General features: G+C 52.7%; 1 protein-coding gene across 5 annotated transcripts in view; it reads right to left on the bottom strand.

The window, feature by feature from the left end:
* Positions 1–26,121, bottom strand: part of LOC308184669 (uncharacterized protein) — a 271,042-nt gene that overhangs the window by 140,587 nt on the left and 104,334 nt on the right. For 4 of the 5 annotated variants that reach the window (XR_013942778.1, XR_013942779.1, XR_013942780.1 and 1 more), the window contains 2 exons: positions 25,548–25,748; positions 24,361–24,471 (listed from right to left, as the gene is read on the bottom strand). The gene's annotated coding sequence lies outside the window, so the exon portion shown is untranslated. Of the gene's footprint in view, positions 1–22,911; positions 22,983–23,158; positions 23,550–24,360; positions 24,472–25,547; positions 25,749–26,121 lie in introns of those variants that run through there. The other variant, XM_080571976.1, reaches the window with a different exon arrangement.

Below are 26,121 nucleotides of genomic sequence, written 5' to 3'. Positions count from 1 at the left end.
GCAGTGCAGTGAGTCCAGAGAGTGCACTGGCACCACTGGGGATGCAGTGCAGTGAGTCCAGAGAGTGCGCTGGCACCACTGGGGATGCAGTGCAGTGAGTCCAGAGAGTGCACTGGCACCACTGAGGACGCACTGCTGTGAGTCCAGAGAGTGCACTGGCACCACTGGGAATGCACTGCAGTGAGTCCAGAGAGTGCACTGGCACCACTGGGGATGCAGTGCATTGAGTCCAGAGAGTGCACTGGCACCACTGGGGATGCAGTGGAGTGAGTCCAGAGAGTGCACTGGCACCACTGGGGATGCAGTGCAGAGAATCCAGAGAGTGCACTGGCACCACTGGGGATCCAGTGCAGTGAGTCCAGAGAGTGCACTGGCACCACTGGGGATGCAGTGCAGTGAGTCCAGAGAGTGCACTGGCACTACTCGGGATGCAGTGCAGTGAATCCAGAGAGTGCACTGTCACCGCTGGCGATGCACTGCAGTGACTCCAGAGAGTGCGCTGGCACCACTGGGCATGCAGTGCAGTGACTCGAGAGAGTGCGCTGGCACCACTGGGGATGCAGTGCAGTGAGTCCATAGAGTGCACTGGCACCACTGGGGATGCAGTGCGGTGACTCCAGAGAGTGCACTGGCACCACTGGAGATGCAGTGCAGTGACTCCACAGAGTGCACTGGCACCACTGGGGATGCAGGGCAGTGAGTCCAGAGAGTGCACAGGCACGTTGGGTATGTAGTGCAGTGACTCCAGAGAGTGAACTGGCACCTTGGGTATGTAGTGCATTGAGTCCAGAGAGTGCACTGGCACCATGGGGATGCAGGGCAGTGAGTCCAGAGAGTGCACTGGCACCTCAGGGGATGCAGGGCAGTGAGTCCAGAGAGTGCACTGGCGCCACTGGGGATGCAGTGCAGTGAGTCCAGAGAGTGCGCTGGCACCACTGGGGATGCAGTGCAGTGAGTCCAGAGAGTGCACTGGCACCACTGGGGATGCAGTGCAGGGAATCCAGAGAGTGCACTGGCACCACTGGGGATGCAGTGCATTGAGTCCAGAGAGTGCACTGGCACCACTGGGGATGCAGTGCAGTGAGTCCACAGAGTGCACTGGCACCACTGGGGATGCAGTGCAGTGAGTCCACAGAGTGCACTGGCACCACTGGGGATGCACTGCAGTGAGTCCAGAGAGTGCACTGGCACCACTGGGGATGCAGTGCAGTGAATCCAGAGAGTGCACTGGCAACACTGGGGATGCACTGCAGTGAGTCCAGAGAGTGCACTAGCACCACTGGGGATGCAGTGCAGTGAGTCCAGAGAGTGCACTGGCACCACTGGGGATGCAGTGCAGTGAGTCCAGAGAGTGCGCTGGCACCACTGGGGATGCAGTGCAGTGAGTCCAGAGAGTGCACTGGCACCACTGGCGATGCACTGCAGTGAGTCCAGAGAGTGCACTGGCACCACTGGGAATGCACTGCAGTGAGTCCAGAGAGTGCACTGGCACCACTGGGGATGCAGTGCATTGAGTCCAGAGAGTGCACTGGCACCACTGGAGATGCAGTGCAGTGACTCCACAGAGTGCACTGGCACCACTGGGGATGCAGGGCAGTGAGTCCAGAGAGTGCACAGGCACGTTGGGTATGTAGTGCAGTGACTCCAGAGAGTGAACTGGCACCTTGGGTATGTAGTGCATTGAGTCCAGAGAGTGCACTGGCACCATGGGGATGCAGGGCAGTGAGTCCAGAGAGTGCACTGGCACCTCAGGGGATGCAGGGCACGTGAGTCCAGAGAGTGCACTGGCGCCACTGGGGATGCAGTGCAGTGAGTCCAGAGCGTGCACTGGCACCACTGGGGATGCACTGCAGTGAGTCCAGAGAGTGCGCTGGCACCACTGGGGATGCAGTGCAGTGAGTCCATAGAGTGCACTGGCACCACTGGGGATGCAGGGCAGTGAGTCCAGAGAGTGCACTGGCACCACTGGGAATGCACTGCAGTGAGTCCAGAGAGTGCACTGGCACCACTGGGGATGCAGTGCATTGAGTCCAGAGAGTGCACTGGCACCACTGGGGATGCAGTGCAGTGAGTCCAGAGAGTGCACTGGCACCACTGGGGATGCAGTGGAGTGAGTCCAGAGAGTGCACTGGCACCACTGGGGATGCAGTGCAGGGAATCCAGAGAGTGCACTGGCACCACTGGGGATGCAGTGCAGTGAGTCCAGAGAGTGCACTGGCACCACTGGGGATGCAGTGCAGTGAGTCCAGAGAGTGCACTGGCACTACTGGGGATGCAGTGCAGTGAATCCAGAGAGTGCACTGTCACCGCTGGGGATTCACTGCAGTGACTCCAGAGAGTGCACTGGCACCACTGGGCATGCAGTGCAGTGACTCCAGAGAGTGCGCTGGCACCACTGGGGATGCAGTGCAGTGAGTCCATAGAGTGCACTGGCACCACTGGGGATGCAGTGCGGTGACTCCAGAGAGTGCACTGGCACCACTGGAGATGCAGTGCAGTGACTCCACAGAGTGCACTGGCACCACTGGGGATGCAGGGCAGTGAGTCCAGAGAGTGCACAGGCACGTTGGGTATGTAGTGCAGTGACTCCAGAGAGTGAACTGGCACCTTGGGTATGTAGTGCATTGAGTCCAGAGAGTGCACTGGCACCATGGGGATGCAGGGCAGTGAGTCCAGAGAGTGCACTGGCACCTCAGGGGATGCAGGGCAGTGAGTCCAGAGAGTGCACTGGCGCCACTGGGGATGCAGTGCAGTGAGTCCAGAGAGTGCGCTGGCACCACTGGGGATGCAGTGCAGTGAGTCCATAGAGTGCACTGGCACCACTGGGGATGCAGTGCAGTGAATCCAGAGAGTGCACTGGCAACACTGGGGATGCACTGCAGTGAGTCCAGAGAGTGCACTAGCACCACTGGGGATGCAGTGCAGTGAGTCCAGAGAGTGCACTGGCACCACTGGGGATGCAGTGCAGTGAGTCCAGAGAGTGCGCTGGCACCACTGGGGATGCAGTGCAGTGAGTCCAGAGAGTGCGCTGGCACCACTGGGGATGCAGTGCAGTGAGTCCAGAGAGTGCACTGGCACCACTGGCGATGCACTGCAGTGAGTCCAGAGAGTGCACTGGCACCACTGGGAATGCACTGCAGTGAGTCCAGAGAGTGCACTGGCACCACTGGGGATGCAGTGCATTGAGTCCAGAGAGTGCACTTGCACCACTGGAGATGCAGTGCAGTGACTCCACAGAGTGCACTGGCACCACTGGGGATGCAGGGCAGTGAGTCCAGAGAGTGCACAGGCACGTTGGGTATGTAGTGCAGTGACTCCAGAGAGTGAACTGGCACCTTGGGTATGTAGTGCATTGAGTCCAGAGAGTGCACTGGCACCATGGGGATGCAGGGCAGTGAGTCCAGAGAGTGCACTGGCACCTCAGGGGATGCAGGGCAGTGAGTCCAGAGAGTGCACTGGCGCCACTGGGGATGCAGTGCAGTGAGTCCAGAGCGTGCACTGGCACCACTGGGGATGCACTGCAGTGAGTCCAGAGAGTGCGCTGGCACCACTGGGGATGCAGTGCAGTGAGTCCATAGAGTGCACTGGCACCACTGGGGATGCAGGGCAGTGAGTCCAGAGAGTGCACTGGCACCACTGGGAATGCACTGCAGTGAGTCCAGAGAGTGCACTGGCACCACTGGGGATGCACTGCAGTGAGTCCAGAGAGTGCACTGGCACCACTGGAGATGCAGTGCAGTGACTCCACAGAGTGCACTGGCACCACTGGGGATGCAGTGGAGTGAGTCCAGAGAGTGCACTGGCACCACTGGGGATGCAGTGCAGGGAATCCAGAGAGTGCACTGGCACCACTGGTGATGCAGTGCAGTGAGTCCAGAGAGTGCACTGGCACCACTGGGGATGCAGTGCAGTGAGTCCAGAGAGTGCACTGGCACTACTGGGGATGCAGTGCAGTGAATCCAGAGAGTGCACTGTCACCGCTGGGGATTCACTGCAGTGACTCCAGAGAGTGCACTGGCACCACTGGGCATGCAGTGCAGTGACTCCAGAGAGTGCGCTGGCACCACTGGGGATGCAGTGCAGTGAGTCCATAGAGTGCACTGGCACCACTGGGGATGCAGTGCGGTGACTCCAGAGAGTGCACTGGCACCACTGGAGATGCAGTGCAGTGAGTCCAGAGAGTGCACTAGCACCACTGGGGATGCAGGGCAGTGAGTCCAGAGAGTGCACAGGCACGTTGGGTATGTAGTGCAGTGACTCCAGAGAGTGAACTGGCACCTTGGGTATGTAGTGCATTGAGTCCAGAGAGTGCACTGGCACCATGGGGATGCAGGGCAGTGAGTCCAGAGAGTGCGCTGGCACCACTGGGGATGCAGTGCAGTGAGTCCATAGAGTGCACTGGCACCACTGGGGATGCAGGGCAGTGAGTCCAGAGAGTGCACTGGCACCACTGAGGATGCAGTGCAGTGAGTCCAGAGAGTGCACAGGCACGTTGGGTATGTAGTGCAGTGACTCCAGAGAGTGAACTGGCACCTTGGGTATGTAGTGCATTGAGTCAAGAGAGTGCACTGGCACCATGGGGATGCAGGGCAGTGAGTCCAGAGAGTGCACTGGCACCTCAGGGGATGCAGGGCAGTGAGTCCAGAGAGTGCACTGGCGCCACTGGGGATGCAGTGCAGTGAGTCCAGAGCGTGCACTGGCACCACTGGGGATGCACTGCAGTGAGTCCAGAGAGTGCGCTGGCACCACTGGGGATGCAGTGCAGTGAGTCCATAGAGTGCACTGGCACCACTGGGGATGCAGGGCAGTGAGTCCAGAGAGTGCACTGGCACCACTGGGAATGCACTGCAGTGAGTCCAGAGAGTGCACTGGCACCACTGGGGATGCAGTGCAGGGAATCCAGAGAGTGCACTGGCACCTCTGGGGATGCAGGGCAGTGAGTCCAGAGAGTGCACTGGCACCACTGGGGATGCAGTGCAGTGAGTCCAGAGAGTGCACTGGCACTACTGGGGATGCAGTGCAGTGAATCCAGAGAGTGCACTGTCACCGCTGGGGATTCACTGCAGTGACTCCAGAGAGTGCACTGGCACCACTGGGCATGCAGTGCAGTGACTCCAGAGAGTGCGCTGGCACCACTGGGGATGCAGTGCAGTGAGTCCATAGAGTGCACTGGCACCACTGGGGATGCAGTGCGGTGACTCCAGAGAGTGCACTGGCACCACTGGAGATGCAGTGCAGTGACTCCACAGAGTGCACTGGCACCACTGGGGATGCAGGGCAGTGAGTCCAGAGAGTGCACAGGCACGTTGGGTATGTAGTGCAGTGACTCCAGAGAGTGAACTGGCACCTTGGGTATGTAGTGCATTGAGTCCAGAGAGTGCACTGGCACCATGGGGATGCAGGGCAGTGAGTCCAGAGAGTGCACTGGCACCTCAGGGGATGCAGGGCAGTGAGTCCAGAGAGTGCACTGGCGCCACTGGGGATGCAGTGCAGTGAGTCCAGAGAGTGCGCTGGCACCACTGGGGATGCAGTGCAGTGAGTCCATAGAGTGCACTGGCACCACTGGGGATGCAGGGCAGTGAGTCCAGAGAGTGCACTGGCACCACTGGGGATGCAGTGCAGTGAATCCAGAGAGTGCACTGGCAACACTGGGGATGCACTGCAGTGAGTCCAGAGAGTGCACTAGCACCACTGGGGATGCAGTGCAGTGAGTCCAGAGAGTGCACTGGCACCACTGGGGATGCAGTGCAGTGAGTCCAGAGAGTGCACTGGCACCACTGGGGATACACTGCAGTGAGTCCAGAGAGTGCACTGGTACCACTGGGGATGCACTGCAGTGAGTCCAGAGAGTGCACTGGCACCACTGGGGATGCAGTGCAGTGAGTCCAGAGAGTGCACTGGCACCACTGGGGATGCAGTGCAGTGAGTCCAGAGAGTGCACTGGCACCACTCGGGATGCAGGGCAGTGAGTCCAGAGAGTGCACTGGCACCACTGGGGATGCAGTGCAGTGAATCCAGAGAGTGCACTGGCACCTCAGGGGATGCAGTGCAGTGAGCCCATAGAGTGCACTGGCACCACTGGGGATGCAGTGCAATGAGTCCAGAGAGTGCACTGGCACCAAAGGGGATGCACTGCAGTGAGTCCAGAGAGTGAACTGGCACCTTGGGTATGTAGTGCAGTGAGTCCAGAGAGTGCACTGGCACCATGGGGATGCAGTGCAGTGAGTCCAGAGAGTGCACTGGCACCACTGGGGATGCAGTGCAGTGACTCCACAGAGTGCACTGGCACCACTGGGGATGCAGTGCAGTGAGTCCAGAGAGTGCACTGGCAACTTGGGTATGTAGTGCAGTGACTCCAGAGAGTGCACTGGCACCATGGGGATGCAGTGCAGTGAGTCCAGAGAGTGCACTGGCACCACTGGGGATGCAGCGCAGTGACTCCAGAGAGTGCGCTGGCACCACTGGGGATGCAGTGCAGTGAGTCCATAGAGTGCACTGGCACCACTGGGGATGCAGTGCGGTGACTCCAGAGAGTGCACTGGCACCACTGGGGATGCAGGGCAGTGAGTCCAGAGAGTGCACAGGCACGTTGAGTATGTAGTGCAGTGACTCCAGAGAGTGAACTGGCACCTTGGGTATGTAGTGCATTGAGTCCAGAGAGTGCACTGGCACCACTGGGGATGCAGGGCAGTGAGTCCAGAGAGTGCACTGGCACCTCAGGGGATGCAGGGCAGTGAGTCCAGAGAGTGCACTGGCGCCACTGGGGATGCAGTGCAGTGAGTCCAGAGCGTGCACTGGCACCACTGGGGATGCACTGCAGTGAGTCCAGAGAGTGCGCTGGCACCACTGGGGATGCAGTGCAGTGAGTCCATAGAGTGCACTGGCACCACTGAGGATGCAGTGCAGTGAGTCCAGAGAGTGCACTGGCACCTCAGGGGATGCAGTGCAGTGAGCCCATAGAGTGCACTGGCACCACTGGGGATGCAGTGCAGTGAGTCCAGAGAGTGCACTGGCACCACTGGGGATGCAGTGCGGTGAGTCCAGAGAGTGCACTTGCAACACTTGGGATGCAGTGCAGTGAGTCCACAGAGTGCACTGGCACCACAGGGGATGCACTGCAGTGAGTCCAGAGAGTGCACTGGCACCACTGGGGATGCAGTGCAGTGAGTCCAGAGAGTGCACTGGCACCACTGGGGATGCAGTGCAGTGAGTCCAGAGAGTGAACTGGCACCTTGGGTATGTAGTGCATTGAGTCCAGAGAGTGCACTGGCACCATGGGGATGCAGGGCAGTGAGTCCAGAGAGTGCACTGGCACCACTGGAGATGCAGTGCAGTGACTCCACAGAGTGCACTGGCACCACTGGGGATGCAGTGCAATGAGTCCAGAGAGTGCACTGGCACCAAAGGGGATGCAGTGCAGTGAGTCCATAGAGTGCGCTGGCACCAGTGGGGATGCAGTGCAGTGAGTCCAGAGAGTGCGCTGGCACCACTGGGGATGCAGTGCAGGGAATCCAGAGAGTGCACTGGCACCACTGGTGATGCAGTGCATTGAGTCCAGAGAGTGCACTGGCACCACTGGGGATGCAGTGCAGTGAGTCCACAGAGTGCACTGGCACCACTGGGGATGCAGTGCAGTGAGTCCACAGAGTGCACTGGCACCACTGGGGATGCACTGCAGTGAGTCCAGAGAGTGCACTGGCACCACTGGGGATGCAGTGCAGTGAGTCCACAGAGTGCACTGGCAACACTGGGGATGCACTGCAGTGAGTCCAGAGAGTGCACTAGCACCACTGGGGATGCAGTGCAGTGAGTCCAGAGAGTGCACTGGCACCACTGGGGATGCAGTGCAGTGACTCCAGAGAGTGCGCTGGCACCACTGGGGATGCAGTGCAGTGAGTCCAGAGAGTTCGCTGGCACCACTGGGGATGCAGGGCAGTGAGTCCAGAGAGTGCACTGTCACCACTTGGGATGCACTGCAGTGAGTCCAGAGAGTGCACTGGCACCACTGGGGATGCAGTGCAGTGAGTCCAGAGAGTGCACTGGCACCACTGGGGATACACTGCAGTGAGTCCAGAGAGTGCACTGGTACCACTGGGGATGCACTGCAGTGAGTCCAGAGAGTGCACTGGAACCACTGGGGATGCAGTGCAGTGAGATCAGAGAGTGCACTGGCACCACTGGGGATGCAGTGCAGTGAGTCCAGAGAGTGCACTGGCACCACTCGGGATGCAGGGCAGTGAGTCCAGCGAGTGCACTGGCACCTTGAGTATGTAGTGCAGTGAGTCCAGAGAGTGCGCTGGCACCATGGGGATGCAGTGCAGTGAGTCCAGAGAGTGCACTGGCACCACTGGGGATGCAGTGCAGTGACTCCACAGAGTGCACTGGCACCACTGGGGATGCAGTGCAGTGAGTCCAGAGAGTGCACTGGCAACTTGGGTATGTAGTGCAGTGACTCCAGAGAGTGCACTGGCACCATGGGGATGCAGTGCAGTGAGTCCAGAGAGTGCACTGGCACCACTGGGGATGCAGCGCAGTGACTCCAGAGAGTGCGCTGGCACCACTGGGGATGCAGTGCAGTGAGTCCATAGAGTGCACTGGCACCACTGGTGATGCAGTGCGGTGACTCCAGAGAGTGCACTGGCACCACTGGAGATGCAGTGCAGTGACTCCACAGAGTGCACTGGCACCACTGGGGATGCAGGGCAGTGAGTCCAGAGAGTGCACAGGCACGTTGGGTATGTAGTGCAGTGACTCCAGAGAGTGAACTGGCACCTTGGGTATGTAGTGCATTGAGTCCAGAGAGTGCACTGGCACCATGGGGATGCAGGGCAGTGAGTCCAGAGAGTGCACTGGCACCTCAGGGGATGCAGGGCAGTGAGTCCAGAGAGTGCACTGGCGCCACTGGGGATGCAGTGCAGTGAGTCCAGAGCGTGCACTGGCACCACTGGGGATGCACTGCAGTGAGTCCAGAGAGTGCACTGGCACCACTGAGGATGCAGTGCAGTGAGTCCAGAGAGTGCACTGGCACCTCAGGGGATGCAGTGCAGTGAGCCCATAGAGTGCACTGGCACCACTGGGGATGCAGTGCAGTGAGTCCAGAGAGTGCACTGGCACCACTGGGGATGCAGTGCAGTGAGTCCACAGAGTGCACTGGCACCACAGGGGATGCACTGCAGTGAGTCCAGAGAGTGCACTGGCACCACTGGGGATGCAGTGCAGTGAGTCCAGAGAGTGCACTGGCACCACTGGGGATGCAGTGCAGTGAGTCCAGAGAGTGAACTGGCACCACTGGGGATGCAGTGCAGTGAGTCCAGAGAGTGAACTGGCACCACTGGGGATGCAGTGCAGTGAGTCCAGAGAGTGCACTGGCACCACTGAGGACGCACTGCAGTGAGTCCAGAGAGTGCACTGGCACCACTGGGGATGCACTGCAGTGAGTCCAGAGAGTGCACTGGCACCACTGGAGATGCAGTGCAGTGACTCCACAGAGTGCACTGGCACCACTGGGGATGCAGGGCAGTGAGTCCAGAGAGTGCACTGGCACCACTGGGGATGCAGTGCAGTGAGTCCATAGAGTGCACTGGCACTACTTGGGATGCAGTGCAGTGAGTCCAGAGAGTGCACTGGCACCACTGGGGATGCAGTGCAGGGAATCCAGAGAGTGCACTGGCACCACTGGTGATGCAGTGCATTGAGTCCAGAGAGTGCACTAGCACCACTGGGGATGCAGTGCAGTGAGTCCACAGAGTGCACTGGCACCACTGGGGATGCACTGCAGTGAGTCCAGAGAGTGCACTGGCACCACTGGGGATGCACTGCAGTGAGTCCAGAGAGTGCACTAGCACCACTGGGGGTGCAGTGCAGTGAGTCCAGAGAGTGCACTGGCACCACTGGGGATGCAGTGCAGTGACTCCAGAGAGTGCGCTGGCACCACTGGGGATGCAGTGCAGTGAGTCCATAGAGTGCACTGGCACCACTGGTGATGCAGTGCGGTGACTCCAGAGAGTGCACTGGCACCACTGGAGATGCAGTGCAGTGACTCCACAGAGTGCACTGGCACCACTGGGGATGCAGGGCAGTGAGTCCAGAGAGTGCACAGGCACGTTGGGTATGTAGTGCAGTGACTCCAGAGAGTGAACTGGCACCTTGGGTATGTAGTGCATTGAGTCCAGAGAGTGCACTGGCACCATGGGGATGCAGGGCAGTGAGTCCAGAGAGTGCACTGGCACCTCAGGGGATGCAGGGCAGTGAGTCCAGAGAGTGCACTGGCGCCACTGGGGATGCAGTGCAGTGAGTCCAGAGCGTGCACTGGCACCACTGGGGATGCACTGCAGTGAGTCCAGAGAGTGCACTGGCACCACTGAGGATGCAGTGCAGTGAGTCCAGAGAGTGCACTGGCACCTCAGGGGATGCAGTGCAGTGAGCCCATAGAGTGCACTGGCACCACTGGGGATGCAGTGCAGTGAGTCCAGAGAGTGCACTGGCACCACTGGGGATGCAGTGCAGTGAGTCCACAGAGTGCACTGGCACCACAGGGGATGCACTGCAGTGAGTCCAGAGAGTGCACTGGCACCACTGGGGATGCAGTGCAGTGAGTCCAGAGTGTGCACTGGCACCACTGGGGATGCAGTGCAGTGAGTCCAGAGAGTGAACTGGCACCACTGGGGATGCAGTGCAGTGAGTCCAGAGAGTGAACTGGCACCACTGGGGATGCAGTGCAGTGAGTCCAGAGAGTGCACTGGCACCACTGAGGACGCACTGCAGTGAGTCCAGAGAGTGCACTGGCACCACTGGGGATGCACTGCAGTGAGTCCAGAGAGTGCACTGGCACCACTGGAGATGCAGTGCAGTGACTCCACAGAGTGCACTGGCACCACTGGGGATGCAGGGCAGTGAGTCCAGAGAGTGCACTGGCACCACTGGGGATGCAGTGCAGTGAGTCCATAGAGTGCACTGGCACTACTTGGGATGCAGTGCAGTGAGTCCAGAGAGTGCACTGGCACCACTGGGGATGCAGTGCAGGGAATCCAGAGAGTGCACTGGCACCACTGGTGATGCAGTGCATTGAGTCCAGAGAGTGCACTAGCACCACTGGGGATGCAGTGCAGTGAGTCCACAGAGTGCACTGGCACCACTGGGGATGCACTGCAGTGAGTCCAGAGAGTGCACTGGCACCACTGGGGATGCAGCGCAGTGACTCCAGAGAGTGCGCTGGCACCACTGGGGATGCAGTGCAGTGAGTCCATAGAGTGCACTGGCACCACTGGGGATGCAGTGCAGTGAGTCCAGAGAGTGCACTGGCAACTTGGGTATGTAGTGCAGTGACTCCAGAGAGTGCACTGGCACCATGGGGATGCAGTGCAGTGAGTCCAGAGAGTGCACTGGCACCACTGGGGATGCAGCGCAGTGACTCCAGAGAGTGCGCTGGCACCACTGGGGATGCAGTGCAGTGAGTCCATAGAGTGCACTGGCACCACTGGGGATGCAGTGCGGTGACTCCAGAGAGTGCACTGGCACCACTGGAGATGCAGTGCAGTGACTCCACAGAGTGCACTGGCACCACTGGGGATGCAGGGCAGTGAGTCCAGAGAGTGCACAGGCACGTTGGGTATGTAGTGCAGTGACTCCAGAGAGTGAACTGGCACCTTGGGTATGTAGTGCATTGAGTCCAGAGAGTGCACTGGCACCATGGGGATGCAGGGCAGTGAGTCCAGAGAGTGCACTGGCACCTCAGGGGATGCAGGGCAGTGAGTCCAGAGAGTGCACTGGCGCCACTGGGGATGCAGTGCAGTGAGTCCAGAGCGTGCACTGGCACCACTTGGGATGCAGTGCAGTGAGTCCACAGAGTGCACTGGCACCACAGGGGATGCAGTGCAGTGAGTCCATAGAGTGCACTGGCACCACTGGGGATGCAGTGCAGTGAGTCCAGAGAGTGCACTGGCACCACTGAGGATGCAGTGCAGTGAGTCCAGAGAGTGCACTGGCACCTCAGGGGATGCAGTGCAGTGAGCCCATAGAGTGCACTGGCACCACTGGGGATGCAGTGCAGTGAGTCCAGAGAGTGCACTGGCACCACTGGGGATGCAGTGCAGTGAGTCCAGAGAGTGAACTGGCACCTTGGGTATGTAGTGCATTGAGTCCAGAGAGTGCACTGGCACCATGGGGATGCAGGGCAGTGAGTCCAGAGAGTGCGCTGGCACCACTGGGGATGAAGTGCAGTGAGTCCAGAGAGTGCACTGGCACCACTGAGGACGCACTGCAGTGAGTCCAGAGAGTGCACTGGCACCACTGGGGATGCACTGCAGTGAGTCCAGAGAGTGCACTGGCACCACTGGAGATGCAGTGCAGTGACTCCACAGAGTGCACTGGCACCACTGGGGATGCAGGGCAGTGAGTCCAGAGAGTGCACTGGCACCACTGGGGATGCAGTGCAGTGAGTCCAGAGAGTGCACTGGCACTACTTGGGATGCAGTGCAGTGAGTCCAGAGAGTGCACTGGCACCACTGGGGATGCAGTGCAGGGAATCCAGAGAGTGCACTGGCACCACTGGTGATGCAGTGCATTGAGTCCAGAGAGTGCACTGGCACCACTGGGGATGCAGTGCAGTGAGTCCACAGAGTGCACTGGCACCACTGGGGATGCACTGCATTGAGTCCAGAGAGTGCACTGGCACCACTGGGGATGCAGTGCAGTGAATCCAGAGAGTGCACTGGCAACACTGGGGATGCACTGCAGTGAGTCCAGAGAGTGCACTAGCACCACTGGGGATGCAGTGCAGTGAGTCCAGAGAGTGCACTGGCACCACTGGGGATGCAGTGCAGTGAGTCCAGAGAGTGCACTGGCACCTCAGGGGATGCAGTGCAGTGAGCCCATAGAGTGCACTGGCACCACTGGGGATGCAGTGCAGTGAGTCCAGAGAGTGCACTGGCACCACTGGGGATGCAGTGCAGTGAGTCCAGAGAGTGAACTGGCACCTTGGGTATGTAGTGCATTGAGTCCAGAGAGTGCACTGGCACCATGGGGATGCAGGGCAGTGAGTCCAGAGAGTGCGCTGGCACCACTGGGGATGAAGTGCAGTGAGTCCAGAGAGTGCACTGGCACCACTGAGGACGCACTGCAGTGAGTCCAGAGAGTGCACTGGCACCACTGGGGATGCACTGCAGTGAGTCCAGAGAGTGCACTGGCACCACTGGAGATGCAGTGCAGTGACTCCACAGAGTGCACTGGCACCACTGGGGATGCAGGGCAGTGAGTCCAGAGAGTGCACTGGCACCACTGGGGATGCAGTGCAGTGAGTCCATAGAGTGCACTGGCACTACTTGGGATGCAGTGCAGTGAGTCCAGAGAGTGCACTGGCACCACTGGGGATGCAGTGCAGGGAATCCAGAGAGTGCACTGGCACCACTGGTGATGCAGTGCATTGAGTCCAGAGAGTGCACTGGCACCACTGGGGATGCAGTGCAGTGAGTCCACAGAGTGCACTGGCACCACTGGGGATGCACTGCATTGAGTCCAGAGAGTGCACTGGCACCACTGGGGATGCAGTGCAGTGAATCCAGAGAGTGCACTGGCAACACTGGGGATGCACTGCAGTGAGTCCAGAGAGTGCACTAGCACCACTGGGGATGCAGTGCAGTGAGTCCAGAGAGTGCACTGGCACCACTGGGGATGCAGTGCAGTGAGTCCAGAGAGTGCGCTGGCACCACTGGGGATGCAGTGCAGTGAGTCCAGAGAGTGCACTGGCACCACTGGGGATACACTGCTGTGAGTCCAGAGAGTGCACTGGCACCGCTGGGAATGCACTGCAGTGAGTCCAGAGAGTGCACTGGCACCGCTGGGGATGCAGTGCAGTGAGTCCAGAGAGTGCACTGGCACCACTGGGGATGCAGTGGAGTGAGTCCAGAGAGTGCACTGGCACCACTGGGGATGCAGTGCAGGGAATCCAGAGAGTGCACTGGCACCACTGGGGATGCAGTGCAGTGAGTCCAGAGAGTGCACTGGCACCACTGGGGATGCAGTGCAGTGAATCCAGAGAGTGCACTGTCACCGCTGGGGATTCACTGCAGTGACTCCAGAGAGTGCACTGTCACCGCTGGGGATTCACTGCAGTGACTCCAGAGAGTGCACTGGCACCGCTGGGGATTCACTGCAGTGAGTGCAGAGAGGGCACTGGCACCACTGGGAATGCACTGCAGTGAGTCCAGAGAGTGCACTGGCACCACTGGGGACTGTTTTGCAAAGAAAAGCGTTTTATTGTTGCTATTCACAGCTTCCATTATTCACAGGTTTTTGAATGCTAACATTGCTCAGGAAAAGATCTGATATTTGTAGGGGTACCGTCATTCCTAGTTATTTGTTTTTACATTGTCCTTGCATTTATTACCATATAATTTCAAGTCTACGTTTGTGGTTTAAGTTATAATAAGGAAAAAAGCAGTAGTTGAAGTAGTCAGGTTAAAGATTATAGATGGAGAGGAACTTGGCTTTAGATACTAAAAACAGGATGGCAGTTAGACTTGCCTTAGAAAAATTAAAATGGTTGACTAAACTTTTTTTCCCAAAACGTTGTGCTGACCAGCCAATTTGAATTTGGCGGTATTAAAGCTGTCTGCAATAAGTTTTTCTGTTTTGGATTGTAGCTAGTTCCTCTAGGTGCTCCCGCAGAATAGTATTTTTACTATACCTATATATACTTTATATATTTACTATACCTATATATACCTAATGCCTTTCTTAGAAACAAACAAAATCTCTTTTTAAATATAACTTTCTTGCAGTTGTTAATGATGGAATTGCTCTGCCACAAAGGATTCTTTTTCCACCTGAGAAGATACGTATGGATTGGCAAGAAACACAAAGTGTTGGAGTTGGCCTGTACAATCTTGGCAACACACGTTTTCTTAATGCTACTCTACAGTGTTTGACCTACACCCCCCCACTTGCCAATTACATGCTTTATCTTGAGCACAGCCAGTCATGTGAGTACTTTCTAACAGTATTTTAAATCTGTTGGATAGCTCTGAAGGTGAAAGAACAGCAGTGATTCTGTGAGAAAAAGTTACTTGCCTGATTTTACCTGTAGAAGCTGGCTTTGAGCATTGTATTAGCAGTGGGCTCAGAATAGCATATGGAGTGCGTTTAATGCACCATGTGTGTTTTTTGTTTGTTTTTTTAAAAGGATCTTTTCTTGCTTCATGGGAATAATGAAGTGCATTGGACAGGAATGCATTTAATGAACATTTGGCATTTGGGCTATTTGGGCTTCCTGCTGCTAGAAAGGCAATAAAATTTAGGATGTTGGCATCATAGGTCTTTAGTCTTCACAGCCTAGGTTCCATAATGCACTACAATAAATGGTCTGTTCGTTGTTGAACCAATTAAAAAAACAAACAAACAAAAAAAAAACCTAGAAAGCAATATGAGCTGTTATGAACATGACTAGATTTTTTTGTGGGACTGTATTAAAATCTAGACTGATTTTGTTCTAAATAAAATGTTGTACTATAAACTAAATGTTGTACTAAACGTGTATGCTTTTTAGGCTGGTACCTTTGTATCGATACCTAGAAATTTAACTGTTTTCTTCCTGTATATAGAAATTGTTTCAGTTAAGAATCCTGTTGAAAAAAGGAGGGCAGAAGTACTATTACATACATTACTTTAGTTTTTCCTTTCTCCCAAAGGACTCGTAGCTCTGTATCATGAAGCTCACCTGACAGCACTGTGCTGAAAATAACCCACATTCTCTTAATGCTGTATCATCAATGTCAAATATTCTTTCCTCATATATTTTGCAGCCTGTGGAGTTCACATTCCTGTCAGCCTTCACAAACGTGACTTTGCAGTAGTCTTTTAGATTTCTCATCACAAAATGCACTTGAACACAAGCTTAATGGATATTTTTATTCTATAAAGTTGTGTGAAATGAAATGTTACGAGACTGTTGGGACAAGGAGAGTGGATACTGTATCTATAGTTTAAATGTTACTTATATGTTTGTTTGTAGTTATGTCTGTTTCGCTAGACTGGGATGCTTTCTTCTTTCACTCTTCAGGTCGTGAACAAGATTTTTGCATGATGTGCACGATGGAGACTCACATTAACCAGGCCCTGCGTTGCACTGTTGATGCTATCGAGCCTACGCGTGTTATCAATAACCTCAGTCGTAAGTGGCTTCAGATGTGTTTCTTTTTCAGTATCTTGTAATCTTCAAATAATTATTTGATGTGTATAAATGGTTTTAACACTATAAAGAAGAGAGATTTTAGAAATACGAGAATTATTTCATTTTTAAATGAGGTAAATACTATCATCTTCTTATTTAGGAATAGGACAACATTTCCATTTTGGCAGTCAAGAAGACGCACACGAGTTCTTGCGCTATACTGTCGATGCTATGCAGGAAGCGTGCTTGAATGGAAGCACCAAGTCAGCATAAACAAATTCACTTTTATACGTTCTCTAGCACCTTGTAGTCCTTTATTTACTATCAAAACTGAAAGTCTACGTCATCCTTGGTTTTCATAAAACTCTTTGAAGAGTTAACTGTGTGCCTTAAATCTTCTGAGGTCTGATTATAATTTATTTCCAGATTGGACAGATCTTCTCAAGCTACCACCATCATTCATCAAATATTTGGAGGATTTCTAAGATCAAGAGGTACTTTTAAAAATATTCCTGTCCTTAGAACTGATCTGTGTCTTTTGTCGGTAGTAAAGCAGTCTGCAGCTTGTCTAAAGTAGTATCTATCGACAACTTGAATTTGGACAGTTAGTCTCCTCCACGTATTGTTAAGCATTTATATTTTGCTTCCACTGAAGTGCTTGAATTGCAAAGCAGTTTCGGATACATATGAGGCATTTCTTGATATCACTTTGGATATAAAGGTAGGATGTTTTGTAAATATAATTCATGATGTTTAAGTACATGTATAATTTTCTAAATTAAACTTGTTTAACTTAAAAAACCAAACCACATACAATGTTAAAATATAAGAGCTTAAGAGAGCAGATGGAAGCATCTGCCTCGAGGGCAGGTGAGTTGGCAGAGTAAGGGAGCAGATGAGAGTACCTGTCCTAGCTGTGCTGTGGCTTTGGATGCTGCCGCGGCCTATGCTTTTCTTTTTCTTTCGCAGGTGCCTTGCACAGACTCAGAGGGGCCAAGCTGCACTCTGAAGAGCAGCACGAGAAGGGCAGGCTGGTCGTGAGTGGGGTTGGAGCGGAATGGCCAAGTTGCGCAAGGTGACTGCGAAGGGTATCCATTTTGCTTTTCAGGTGTCATGGCAGGCTCTACACAGAAGTGGCTGAGGATTTGAGAAGAGGTTACAGAGCATCAAGGAGCAGCACGTGCAGTGACGGTTTCCAAACGGTATGGTTGCTTTCTCTTCTGTTCATCAGGTGCCACAGGCAAGGTGGGCTGTGACGTTAGTCTTTAGAATCGGAGCTAAGCAGGTCACTAGAATGCCACAGGGCATCTGAGAAGGGTGTTTTAACAGAAAAAGCTTGTCTGGCATGGCAGTGCCTGATGGCAGCGTGTTTCCACAGGTGAAGAGGTGCCTGAAGCCCCATCCTGTCTAGCCTGCGCACACCTCGCTGAGAATGAAAGCCGCTTTCCAGTAATTCAGAAAGCCAAGTTACATCTCGGCCTCGAGCATCTGGGGCCTGTGCTTTTGGGCCTGTCTGTAGCATTTGGCACTTGCATTAATACTTTCTTGGCATATATTTAGGCTTTTGGGGCCAGTGTCTTGGGGGGGTGTGGAGCTGCTTGTACACCTTTGGGGCTTGCATCTGGGGGGGGGGGGGGGGGGTTGGGAGTTGCTTGTACACCTTTGGGGACTGTGGCTGGGGGGGGGGGGTCAGGGCCTGCATCTGGGGGGGTTGGAAGCTGCTCCTACAATGTAGGGATCTGTATCTGTGGGGGTTGGGAGCTGCTTGTACACAGTATGGGCTTGCGTTTGGGGGCAGGTGTTGGGAGCTGCTTGTACAATGTAGGGATCTGCATCTGGAGGGGGTTGGGAGCTGCTTGTACACCTTTGGGGCTTGCATCTGGAGGGGGTTGGGGCCTGCCTCTGGGGGGGTGGTTGTGAGCTGCTTGTATACTGTAGGGGCCTGCTTGTACACCTTTGGTGGGGCCTGCGTCTGGGGGGGGGGTGGGAGCTGCTTGTACACTGTTAGGGCCTGCCTTGCGGGGGGGGGTGGGAGCTGCTTTTACACTGTAGGGGTCTGGGTCTTGGGGGGTTGGGGCTGTTTGTACACCTTTGGGGTGTGCCTCTGGGGAGGGTGGGGAGTTGCTTGGACACCTTTGGGGCCTGTGTCTGGGGGGGGTTGGGGCCTGTGCTGGGGGGGTTGGGAGCTGCTTGTACACTCTAGGGTCTTCTGGCGGGCTTTGGAGCCTCCCTTTGAGGGGGACATTTGGGAGCTGGTTGTACACCTTTGGGGCCAGAGTCTGGGGCGTGGGGGCTGGGGCTGGGGCCTGCATCTGGGTGGGGTGGGGTCCAGTTCATGGGGGGGGGTTGGGAGCTGCTTGTGGACAGTTGGGGTCTGCATCCGGGTGTGGTTGGGGCCTGCTTGTAGACTTCTGCAGCCTGCGTCTGGTGTTTGGGGGCTTTTCTGTAGCGTTTGGGGCTTGCATTTTGGCTTTGGGATGTGTCTTGAGCTTCTGGGGCCTAGCTGTAGTGCTTGGGGCCTGCGTCTGGGGCTTTTCTGTAGCATTTTGGTCACGTGTTTGTGATTTGGGGTGTGTATCCAGGGTTTTGCCTTTTTTGTAGTTTTCAGCTATGTGTCAGTTTCTTTGTCAGTTGCCTGGGGTTAGGGGCAGTTTGGGGTTTGGATCATTAGTCAGTGTCATTAGCGTTGGGGGGTTGATATGAAGGGTTAGGGTTGTGGTTAGAGTTGTTAGGGTTAAAGGGAATAAGGATTTTAGGGTAAGGGGATCAAGGTTGTGGGAATAAAAATGTTTTTGCACAGAGTTACATCGTTTAGAGGGAAGGAAGGTGGTACTGAGATATGCTTGCAGTGATAAGAAAGCTTCACAGACAACCTTGTAAAATGCAGACAACCAGAATCCTTAGAGCAATTGGGTGGAAATCACGGTGTAAGAAACATTACCACCTCAAAGAGGAAAACAGTCAAGAAAAAAAGAAAATTGACTTGTAACAGGCCAGCAGCTGTGTATTTTCTGTGAAGAACCAGATAGATTGTGAACCTGGATTACCCGGTCAATTGGGAAACTGGGGAGGGTCCTGGTCACCGAGAGGGAAAAAAAAATTTATATAAACTGTGTTATGGAACTAGTACGTGGCTTGTGGGACACCTGCCATTGCACTCGTGAATAAAAATGCTACCTCACTGAGATCCTTGCCTGAGCCTATGTTATTAGTTACAGAGTGTTTTTAACAAGGTGTTAGGGTTTTAAGGTTTCAGGGCTAAGGCACTAGGGTTGGGTTTCAGGGTTAGGGTTTCCAGGGTTTAGGGTTAGGATTTTAAGGTTGTTAGGGTTGGAGTTAAAGGGTTAGGGTCTGGGGGTTAGTGTGTTAAGGTTTTAAAGTTTTTTGGGGTTTTAGTGTAGATAGGGTTTTTAGGGGTTAGGGTCATAGGGTTTTATTTATGGTAAGGTATTTAGGGTTAGGGGTTTAAGGTCTCAATTTTTGTTTGTTTTTAAGGTTAGGGGCTCCAGGGTTAGGGCCTTGAGAGTCTTAATTTTTTGGGTTAGGGTTTAGAGGGTCTTAATTTTTAGGGTTAGGGGTTTTAGGCGTAGGTCTTCAGGGCTTTAGTGTGGTAAATTTTATTGGGTTAGGGCTGAAAGGGTTTTTAGGGTTAGGGTTTCTAGAGTTTTTTGGGGTGGGGGTTAGGGTTAGATGCGTGGGTGCCGTAGGGTTAGGGGTTAGGCCTAATATTAGGGCGGAAGGCCAAATTAAGAGGGTGGGAGACCCCCAAAATTGAAGGGTTGAAGCCCCAAGTTAGGGGAAGGAACCTCAAAGTTGTGGGGTCCCCCAAAATTGGGCAGAAGAACTATTAATATTGGGGGAAACCCGAAAAAAGGAGGGTGGGGGACTCTAAAATTGGGGGGGACCCCCAAAAGTGGTCAGGTCCCCCCAAATTAGGGGAGGAACCCCCAAGATTGGGTGGGTGAACCCCCAAATTGGGGGGAAGAACACTTAAAATGGAAGCGTGAAATTCCAGAATTGAATGTGGACCCCCCAAGAACTGGGGAGGAGTCCCCAAAATTCGGGGGGACCCTCAAAATTGGGGTTAAAGCCCCAGATGTCGGGGAGTGAAGCCCCAAATTAAGGGATGGAACCTCAAAAATGTGGTGAGAACCCCAACATTGGGGGAAAGAACCTTAATATTAGGGTGGCAGGCCTAAAAAAGATGGTGGGGGACCCCAAAATTGTGGGGGGATTGGAAGGGGGGGGGGAATCCCCAAAATGGAGGGGGAACCCCAAAACTGGGGGGGCGAAGCACCAAATTAGGGAAAGGAACCGAAAATTGTGGGGAAGAACCCTGAAATGGAGAGGTGAAAACCCGAAATTGAGGGGAAAACCCCAAAACGGCGGGAAAACCTCCATAAACACAAAATGGAACGGGGAATGTAACAGAGCAAAAAACGTGGCGTCCTACGGCAAACTGCGAGGCTCAATTTTCCGGGGAGTGCTGGGAAATGTAGTTCTTGGGAACTGGGTTTCCGGGAGGCCATGTTGCCTTCCCAGAGCATGTCGGGAGGTGCAGTTCTCGAGAAGCCGCTTACCGGGCAGCCATATTGGGAGTCCGGGGAATGCCGGGAGATGTAGTCTTCCGGCACTGGGCTTCCGGGAGGCCATATTGGTTTCCCAGAGCATGCCGGGGTATGTAGTACTCGGGGGCACTGGGCTTCCGGGAAGCCATGTTGTTTTCCCAGAGCATGCCGGGAGATGTAGTTTTCCGGCACTGGACTTCCGGGAGGCCATATTGTTTTCCCAGGGCATGCCGGGAGATGTAGTTCTCGGACACTGGGCTTCCGGGAGGCCATGTTTTTTTCCTAGAACATGCTGGGAGATGTAGTCTTCCGGCACTGGGCTTCCGGGAGGCCATATTGTTTTCCCAGAGCATGCCGGGAGATGTAGTCTTCCGGCACTGGGCGTTTTTTGCTAATAATAATTTTTGTACTAATAACATAGGCTCAGGCAAGGATCTCAGTGAGGTAGCATTTTTATTCATGAGTGCAATGGCAGGTGTCCCACAAGCCACGTACTAGTTTATACAGTTTAACACAGTTTATATAAATTTTTTTTTCCCTCTCGGTGACCAGGACCCTCCCCAGTTTCCCAATTGACCGGGTAATCCAGGTTCACAATCTATCTGGTTCTTCACAGAAAATACACAGCTGCTGGCCTGTTACAAGTCAATTTTCTTTTTTTCTTGACTGTTTTCCTCTTTGAGGTGGTAATGTTTCTTACACCGTGATTTCCACCCAATTGCTCTAAGGATTCTGGTTGTCTGCATTTTACAAGGTTGTCTGTGAAGCTTTCTTATCACTGCAAGCATATCTCAGTACCACCTTCCTTCCCTCTAAACGATGTAACTCTGTGCAAAAACATTTTTATTCCCACAACCTTGATCCCCTTACCCTAAAATCCTTATTCCCTTTAACCCTAACAACTCTAACCACAACCCTAACCCTTCATATCAACCCCCCAACGCTAATGACACTGACTAATGATCCAAACCCCAAACTGCCCCTAACCCCAGGCAACTGACAAAGAAACTGACACATAGCTGAAAACTACAAAAAAGGCAAAACCCTGGATACACACCCCAAATCACAAACACGTGACCAAAATGCTACAGAAAAGCCCCAGACGCAGGCCCCAAGCACTACAGCTAGGCCCCAGAAGCTCAAGACACATCCCAAAGCCAAAATGCAAGCCCCAAACGCTACAGAAAAGCCCCCAAACACCAGACGCAGGCTGCAGAAGTCTACAAGCAGGCCCCAACCACACCCGGATGCAGACCCCAACTGTCCACAAGCAGCTCCCAACCCCCCCCCATGAACTGGACCCCACCCCACCCAGATGCAGGCCCCAGCCCCAGCCCCCACGCCCCAGACTCTGGCCCCAAAGGTGTACAACCAGCTCCCAAATGTCCCCCTCAAAGGGAGGCTCCAAAGCCCGCCAGAAGACCCTAGAGTGTACAAGCAGCTCCCAACCCCCCCAGCACAGGCCCCAACCCCCCCCAGACACAGGCCCCAAAGGTGTCCAAGCAACTCCCCACCCTCCCCAGAGGCACACCCCAAAGGTGTACAAACAGCCCCAACCCCCCAAGACCCAGACCCCTACAGTGTAAAAGCAGCTCCCACCCCCCCCCGCAAGGCAGGCCCTAACAGTGTACAAGCAGCTCCCACCCCCCCCCCAGACGCAGGCCCCACCAAAGGTGTACAAGCAGGCCCCTACAGTATACAAGCAGCTCACAACCACCCCCCCAGAGGCAGGCCCCAACCCCCTCCAGATGCAAGCCCCAAAGGTGTACAAGCAGCTCCCAACCCCCTCCAGATGCAGATCCCTACATTGTACAAGCAGCTCCCAACACCTGCCCCCAAACGCAAGCCCATACTGTGTACAAGCAGCTCCCAACCCCCACAGATACAGATCCCTACATTGTAGGAGCAGCTTCCAACCCCCCCAGATGCAGGCCCTGACCCCCCCCCCCCCAGCCACAGTCCCCAAAGGTGTACAAGCAACTCCCAACCCCCCCCCCCCCCCCCAGATGCAAGCCCCAAAGGTGTACAAGCAGCTCCACACCCCCCCAAGACACTGGCCCCAAAAGCCTAAATATATGCCAAGAAAGTATTAATGCAAGTGCCAAATGCTACAGACAGGCCCAAAAGCACAGGCCCCAGATGCTCGAGGCCGAGATGTAACTTGGCTTTCTGAATTACTGGAAAGCGGCTTTCATTCTCAGCGAGGTGTGCGCAGGCTAGACAGGATGGGGCTTCAGGCACCTCTTCACCTGTGGAAACACGCTGCCATCAGGCACTGCCATGCCAGACAAGCTTTTTCTGTTAAAACACCCTTCTCAGATGCCCTGTGGCATTCTAGTGACCTGCTTAGCTCCGATTCTAAAGACTAACGTCACAGCCCACCTTGCCTGTGGCACCTGATGAACAGAAGAGAAAGCAACCATACCGTTTGGAAACCGTCACTGCACGTGCTGCTCCTTGATGCTCTGTAACCTCTTCTCAAATCCTCAGCCACTTCTGTGTAGAGCCTGCCATGACACCTGAAAAGCAAAATGGATACCCTTCGCAGTCACCTTGCGCAACTTGGCCATTCCGCTCCAACCCCACTCACGACCAGCCTGCCCTTCTCGTGCTGCTCTTCAGAGTGCAGCTTGGCCCCTCTGAGTCTGTGCAAGGCACCTGCGAAAGAAAAAGAAAAGCATAGGCCGCGGCAGCATCCAAAGCCACAGCACAGCTAGGACAGGTACTCTCATCTGCTCCCTTACTCTGCCAACTCACCTGCCCTCGAGGCAGATGCTTCCATCTGCTCTCTTAAGCTCTTATATTTTAACATTGTATGTGGTTTGGTTTTTTAAGTTAAACAAGTTTAATTTAGAAAATTATACATGTACTTAAACATCATGAATTATATTTACAAAACATCCTACCTTTATATCCAAAGTGATATCAAGAAATGCCTCATATGTATCCGAAACTGCTTTGCAATTCAAGCACTTCAGTGGAAGCAAAATATAAATGCTTAACAATACGTGGAGGAGACTAAATGTCCAAATTCAAGTTGTCGATAGATACTACTTTAGACAAGCTGCAGACTGCTTTACTACCGACAAAAGACACAGATCAGTTCTAAGGACAGGAATATTTTTAAAAGTACCTCTTGATCTTAGAAATCCTCCAAATATTTGATGAATGATGGTGGTAGCTTGAGAAGATCTGTCCAATCTGGAAATAAATTATAATCAGACCTCAGAAGATTTAAGGCACACAGTTAACTCTTCAAAGAGTTTTATGAAAACCAAGGATGACGTAGACTTTCAGTTTTGATAGTAAATAAAGGACTACAAGGTGCTAGAGAACGTATAAAAGTGAATTTGTTTATGCTGACTTGGTGCTTCCATTCAAGCACGCTTCCTGCATAGCATCGACAGTATAGCGCAAGAACTCGTGTGCGTCTTCTTGACTGCCAAAATGGAAATGTTGTCCTATTCCTAAATAAGAAGATGATAGTATTTACCTCATTTAAAAATGAAATAATTCTCGTATTTCTAAAATCTCTCTTCTTTATAGTGTTAAAACCATTTATACACATCAAATAATTATTTGAAGATTACAAGATACTGAAAAAGAAACACATCTGAAGCCACTTACGACTGAGGTTATTGATAACACGCGTAGGCTCGATAGCATCAACAGTGCAACGCAGGGCCTGGTTAATGTGAGTCTCCATCGTGCACATCATGCAAAAATCTTGTTCACGACCTGAAGAGTGAAAGAAGAAAGCATCCCAGTCTAGCGAAACAGACATAACTACAAACAAACATATAAGTAACATTTAAACTATAGATACAGTATCCACTCTCCTTGTCCCAACAGTCTCGTAACATTTCATTTCACACAACTTTATAGAATAAAAATATCCATTAAGCTTGTGTTCAAGTGCATTTTGTGATGAGAAATCTAAAAGACTACTGCAAAGTCACGTTTGTGAAGGCTGACAGGAATGTGAACTCCACAGGCTGCAAAATATATGAGGAAAGAATATTTGACATTGATGATACAGCATTAAGAGAATGTGGGTTATTTTCAGCACAGTGCTGTCAGGTGAGCTTCATGATACAGAGCTACGAGTCCTTTGGGAGAAAGGAAAAACTAAAGTAATGTATGTAATAGTACTTCTGCCCTCCTTTTTTCAACAGGATTCTTAACTGAAACAATTTCTATATACAGGAAGAAAACAGTTAAATTTCTAGGTATCGATACAAAGGTACCAGCCTAAAAAGCATACACGTTTAGTACAACATTTAGTTTATAGTACAACATTTTATTTAGAACAAAATCAGTCTAGATTTTAATACAGTCCCACAAAAAAATCTAGTCATGTTCATAACAGCTCATATTGCTTTCTAGGTTTTTTTTTTGTTTGTTTGTTTTTTTAATTGGTTCAACAACGAACAGACCATTTATTGTAGTGCATTATGGAACCTAGGCTGTGAAGACTAAAGACCTATGATGCCAACATCCTAAATTTTATTGCCTTTCTAGCAGCAGGAAGCCCAAATAGCCCAAATGCCAAATGTTCATTAAATGCATTCCTGTCCAATGCACTTCATTATTCCCATGAAGCAAGAAAAGATCCTTTTAAAAAAACAAACAAAAAACACACATGGTGCATTAAACGCACTCCATATGCTATTCTGAGCCCACTGCTAATACAATGCTCAAAGCCAGCTTCTACAGGTAAAATCAGGCAAGTAACTTTTTCTCACAGAATCACTGCTGTTCTTTCACCTTCAGAGCTATCCAACAGATTTAAAATACTGTTAGAAAGTACTCACATGACTGGCTGTGCTCAAGATAAAGCATGTAATTGGCAAGTGGGGGGGTGTAGGTCAAACACTGTAGAGTAGCATTAAGAAAACGTGTGTTGCCAAGATTGTACAGGCCAACTCCAACACTTTGTGTTTCTTGCCAATCCATACGTATCTTCTCAGGTGGAAAAAGAATCCTTTGTGGCGGAGCAATTCCATCATTAACAACTGCAAGAAAGTTATATTTAAAAAGAGATTTTGTTTGTTTCTAAGAAAGGCATTAGGTATATATAGGTATAGTAAATATATAAAGTATATATAGGTATAGTAAAAATACTATTCTGCGGGAGCACCTAGAGGAACTAGCTACAATCCAAAACAGAAAAACTTATTGCAGACAGCTTTAATACCGCCAAATTCAAATTGGCTGGTCAGCACAACGTTTTGGGAAAAAAAGTTTAGTCAACCATTTTAATTTTTCTAAGGCAAGTCTAACTGCCATCCTGTTTTTAGTATCTAAAGCCAAGTTCCTCTCCATCTATAATCTTTAACCTGACTACTTCAACTACTGCTTTTTTCCTTATTATAACTTAAACCACAA

Source organism: Anser brachyrhynchus, assembly GCF_964034855.1.
Source record: "Anser brachyrhynchus genome assembly, chromosome: W".
Taxonomy (NCBI): Eukaryota; Metazoa; Chordata; class Aves; order Anseriformes; family Anatidae; genus Anser; species Anser brachyrhynchus.
This window is presented reverse-complemented; position numbering and strand designations above follow the sequence as displayed.